Here is a 6,133-nt window from a genome sequence, read left to right on the forward strand (position 1 = left end):
ACATCCCAAATATCTTCTGGAAACAAATTTTTCTAGTTTTCCTTCATCTAGGAAATTCTTAATTTGTCCTTCACGTCTAAAGAATATTTTCACTGGATATAAGAATCTAGGTTGACAGTTTTCATAGAGCATTAAAAGCTTTTCTCTTTATAGTTTAGTTTTATAAATGTCTATTGACATTTCTTCAAGCTCACTGATTCTTACTGTGTCCAGTCAATTGATAAACCCATCAAAAGCATTCCTCATTTACGTTACAGTGCTTTTGATTTTAGGCATTTCCTTTTTTATTCTTTCTTAGAATTTGCATCTTTCTGCTTATATATTCCATTTGTTGTTTCACAAATGGACTATTGCATATAATTAGCTATTACATGGAACAGATGATGTCCACTTTTTCCACTAGAGCCCTTGTCATATTAATAATCATAGTTGTTTTAAATTCTCAGTCTGATAAAGACAACATCTCTGTCATAGCTGAGTCTAGTTCTAATGCTTGTTCTGTCTCTTCAAACTTTGCTCCCTTTTCATATGCACTGTCATTTTTTGTTGAAAACTGGACATGATGTAGTGGGGGAAAGGAATTGCAATAAATGGGTCTTTAATATGAAGTGTTTTGTTTATCCGGATAGAAGTAAGTCTGTACTTACTGTTTACCAGAGCCATAGGTGTCAAAGGCAAAAATTCAGGTGTCCTTGTTTTTCTCTCCCTTATTGTCTTTGGTTTTCCCTAGGCATGATCCTAAACATTTAAAATGACTTACCCTACTTTGTGGCTAGCTTTTTCACTCCCTTAGAGTTATCATGTAATCAATGGAAGTTGTTTTTTTCTTTTTATTTTATTTTAACGTAGTTCACTTATCAAGACTTCCTTTATAGTTAGTGCCTTTTGTGTCCTATTTAAATATTCTATCTCTGGGTTCATGATGGGATATTACTATACTCTATTTTGAGTGCTTTATTTTTTTTCCATTTATGTTTAGTTCTACTATCTGCTCAGAATTGGTTTCTGTGTGTGGTATGAAATAGTAATCAAACTTTGTATTATTTTTATGTGGAAAATCTCTATAATTTATTCTCCAAAATGGGACACTCTGAGAGTGAAAAAGAATGCAAAAAATGATTACATTGGGCCAAAACCATCCCCCACAATATATTGAAAATCCTCTCCTTTCTCATTTCTTAGCAGCACCACATTTGTCATAAGTCACATGTTTGATATGTGTGATTCTGGCTCATACTTATCTGTCTATCTTTGTGCCAATATTATCCTATATGATAATATCATCCCTATAATAAGCCTTGATACTCTAGTGTTTAATCTTCAAGTGTTTCTTGGCTATTCTTGACTCTTTACTTACAAATTTCACAATTGGTTTGTTAAATCCAACAAAAAAATCTTTTAGTAACTTTGTGAGGTGTGCTGATTTTATATGTAAAATTTGGAAATATTTATATCTGAATAATGTTGAGGCTGCAGATTCATAAGTGTGGCATATCTCTTCATTTGTCTGGGTTTTATTTAATTTCACTTCATAATGCTTTATAATATTCTGATTTTTTCATATCTGTGTTAAATTTATTCTTGAGGATCTTATATTTTTACTATCACTGAAAATTAGAGAAATGTTATCTTTTCAAAACTTTTCAAAACTGTTTTCTACTTGTTGCTATTGCATGCAAATTGACTTGTGTTCATTGACTTCCTTTTAGTAATATTAAGTTATTTATGTGTAGAGGATTTTGTATTTGTTTGCATAAATAATTATTTCACTTGTGTATAATCAATGTTCTGTTTCTCCCCCCCTGCTATTTTTTTCTGCTTGTTATTTTGCACTATCTTGGTATTCTGTAATTTGTAGGTGAAGATAGCATTTCCACTGTTATACATATTAATAAATAAATTCTAAGAAATTAAATGGTTTTTGTCTAAGATCACTGAGGTGATGAACATCTCTCTAGTGTTTTCCACTGTACTACCTCAGCTCTGTCAACCATGATTGCATTCTTAGAAAATTAGAAAGATGTGAAAATGAGCAGTTAACATACTGGATTGTAACACCTCACTACACCTACCACCACAACTACCACCATCCCTATAGGGGAAACTGGGGATAAATAATGTCATTTTCAGTGACTTTATATTTTGCTTTATTTCTCCTATCCTGACCTTTCTGAATGAAACTAGATTTAGCCAAACTGGAATTCCCAAAATGAACCAGCACTGTGACACACTGCATTTGAACTCTTTTGGTGTTAGAAGTTAATATCAATACTCTAGTTTTTTAGCTAGTTTTAACAGTTCAAAATTATCATTTTTTTGAGTCAAAATTTACCTCCTTGTAATTTTTTTCCTGAGAGAATGCCATGACATAGAGAAAAGATATTAGTCTTCGGAATTCAAAATCATGTAGCTCACAGTGGCGTCTACATTTGGTGGGCCTGTTAACAGAAGCTCAGGCACATGTGGATCCTGTCTGATTCCTGGGTGTATGGGACTGCCTCTCAGACTTTATTCTGAGGGTTTGGGGACAAGAGTCTGTTTCAGGGTCTGCAGTTGGGTCTACAGACAGTTAGGCTGTTATCAGGTGTATGGATGGTGTGGCTCCTGCCAAATCCCTTAGAGGGCTCCTGCCAGGTCACTGGGTAAGTCCAGGGGCAGGTGGAATTCGCCCTGAATGAGTCTCAGGGCTGCTTTAGAATTAAGAGCCCAGACCTGGCTCTAGAGGCACAGACATGAAGGTCTCCCACCATGTCCCTAGGTGGGCAGGACCACTTCCTGATCACAGCTTGGAGAACCTGGAGCCAAATTAAAAGACCATTTCAGGATTCACAGTCAGATCAAGGTTAGTGGGCTCACCTCCAAGGACACTTATGGGTGTTCCTTCTGGTGGGTCTCTGTGTGGACAGAACAGTTCATGGACCATAGCTGGGAGGTGCTAGAGCTGAGCCACAAGGCCATTTCAGGATCTGCTGTCAGATGGAGGTCGGTTGGCTTGCTTTCAGAGCCACAAACAAGCATGTCTCTCTATAGCCCCCAGGCTGGCAAGACTGCTCCTGGACTGTGGCAAGGAGAGACTAGAGCACAGTTACAGGGCCATTTCAGAATGGAAATTTAGACTGAGTTTGGCAGGCTTGCCTCAAGGGACTTCCAGTCCCTTCACAGCTGAGTGGGCTGGGGCCAGATTATGGAGACACTTCATGGTCCATAGCCTGGGCCAAAGACTGTGGATCTATTGCCTGAGGAATGGGTAAGCATGACTCCACTTGGGTCCCTTGGTATATGACGCTGATGGTAAGACCGAGGCCAAATGAGGTTGTATTTTAGTCCACAGGGGAATGGAGCCGTTTCCCTCTTTGTAACTGGGACCTCCCATTTGGGCACAGGTTTGCCTTCTGAAAGATCCGTTCTTGGTCTTGGACCCAACTGAGTTTGACAGTCTCCTATCTAGATCCCAAAGTTCTCATGAAGGCACATTTCTTCTGTCAATGGCTGCCAGATTAGTCTTGTTGAGAGGGGGTATGAGTGAGGGATCTTCTCCTATTCCATCATCTTGCTGACATCACTCCCTCTCAAGAAAAATTAAATGCATGTTAGTAAGTGAAAGAAGCCAACATAAAAACTACATACTGTATGATTCCAACTATATGACATTCTGGAAATGGCAAAACTATGGAGATAGTAAAAATATCAGGGGGTAAAAATTGCCAAGGGTTAGAGGAGAGGGAGGGATAAGTAGCACAGAGGATTTTTAGGGCAGTGAAACTACCTTGTATGATACTATAATGGTGGAGACGTCATTATATATGTTTATCCAAACCTAGAATGTACACACAGGGAGTGAATCCTGATATAAATTATGGACCCTGGATGATAATGATATGTCAATGTAGGTTCATCAATTGTAGCAAATGAACCACTCCGATGGGGAATGATGATAGTGGGAGAGGCTATAAATTTGTTTGGTTAGGGGAATATGGGAAACTCTGTACCTTCATTTTTGCTGTGAACCTAAAACTTCTCTAAAAAATATCTAGTCCAAAAGGTCTATTAAAGATCATCTAGTCCAAAAGTTTATATACAATGTTTTTCCCATTGGTCATGATAATATATTGGAAAAAAATGAAATAAATGTCTTAATATTAAATCACCCTTGCATTTGTTTTGTTTTGGTTTGGTTTTTGGTTTTTTTTTTTTTTTTCTTTTACAAAGCCCAATTAGACAATGCTGAAGCAATGGTACCTTAATATATTGATGAGTTCAGATTATGTCTTTAGTTCCTAGCCATTTTACCCAACAGTTGCTTTTCAGATTCACTTTGTTTTCCTGGGCAAAGAATCAAATTATCAATCAGTACAAAATCTGACTCCTCATTCTTAATATTTATGCAGTTTCTTTATTTTCATAAATAATTTTATTGGTTAGAAACTTTAGAAACCATAACATAATAGTAGTTATAATAGTGGGATTTTCCTGTCTTTTGCTTTAGTAGAATTCCTTCACACCTGTTAATATTTCAAATTTTTTAATGTTTATTATATGTAATTTTGCACCATAGTGTTTTTGAACTCTCCTCCTTATATTTTATCAGTTTAGCCTTGAAAACAAATGAGTAAGTTTAATTTGTAAAATAACTTCTCAAAGAGTTTAAATAGAAAAAACCTGGTTCTTGAATATTTGAAAGGACTCAGTGGTGAAATTCTTTGTTCATTGCCTCCTGGTGGGTTGTTGTTTTGTTTTTGTCAATTCTACCTAGTAAGGATTTTTTAAAATCCCTTATTGAAGATTTATAGTATCTATATTATGCTATACATATGGTACTTTACCACAATTCTCACATTCACTTAGTGTGTGGGCATGGTTTTTCACCAGAGGGATGCCAACTCTACTGGGATGAGAAAGTGCCTCTTCTCCGTATCACAGACAGAAAGTCCCCATTCCCTGTCCTCTTGCTGAAGAGGTGGTCTCACTGCTATCGTAGCACTACATGTTTCACTTAGTATCAGAAGCTTGGAAGTACCAAGAAAATAAAGGCAGTAATATTGCACAAAATACAAAAATCGGGTAGGACACCAACTCAAGGGCCCTACAACCAAGCTGAGGAACAGTGGAAAAAAGGTAGCTTTGACAGGCTAGACTAGCAATTAATTGGTTGCAAAAGAACACTCATGTTGTAACTGACATTTATTAATCTGAGCTCCATGATCCTACTCTCACACTCCATGATCCTAGGGTTGGGGCACTGAATACGTGCTTGCCTTACCAGCTTTCTGCAGGCACTCATATTTCCAAAGGTCTTATTTGACGAGCAGTTCTTCTGAGTCATCTTAAGAGTGACCTCTATTTTATTGTGTAATAAAAACAGTGACTTAATTGTGTTTGCAATTCTTGCAAGGCCAGTATTTACAATAAAATACCTTTTGTTTCTATTTCCCTCTCCTCTCTGTTGAAGCGTCTTTTTGATTACTGATAAGGGGAACCTTAAAACTTGGGGCAGAAGGCTCTTCAAAAACTATATGGAGGGGTAGAGCCTTTGAGTGGGCATCAGACTGAGCTCATAACAGGCTCTTCCCCAGCTGTGAAAAATCTGAAAGTGACTGAATGTTGAAAGGAAAGAAACTCTGAGTGTCAAGTCTTGAGGATTAAGGTCATCGTGAACAAGGATACATCCTAAGGGAATCACCCCTGCCTGTGTGACAACTCTGGATCACCCCAGTTCCCAAATTTCACCTTCGACACCTGAATGCAGCTGGTGAACCAGAAGAGAAAAAGTCCCACATATGGGTGCCACACACATACAGCTGCATATGCTACTGCACTCCGTTGAAGAACAGTAAGCATGCTTATCAACTCCAGTTAGCTGACATTTAGCTGAATATAAACGATGAACTCTTATACCACTCTATTTACTCCCTTCAATCTCCGCTCATTCTGTACTAAAATGCACTGCTAATTTGGCTTCTGCCAACGATAGCAGATATGGCCTAGGAAGTAGAAGCCCCAAAATGTAATACTGATTAATGGAAACATCCTGTGGCCAGAAGTCCCAGAAATTAACACAAGCAAGTGAGGGTTCTGATTTTCCTAACTACGAAATGACTAATTATAAGGATCGACATGTCAACAAATTCTTATC

Source organism: Hippopotamus amphibius, chromosome 6, assembly GCF_030028045.1.
Source record: "Hippopotamus amphibius kiboko isolate mHipAmp2 chromosome 6, mHipAmp2.hap2, whole genome shotgun sequence".
In the NCBI taxonomy this organism is placed as follows: Eukaryota; Metazoa; Chordata; class Mammalia; order Artiodactyla; family Hippopotamidae; genus Hippopotamus; species Hippopotamus amphibius.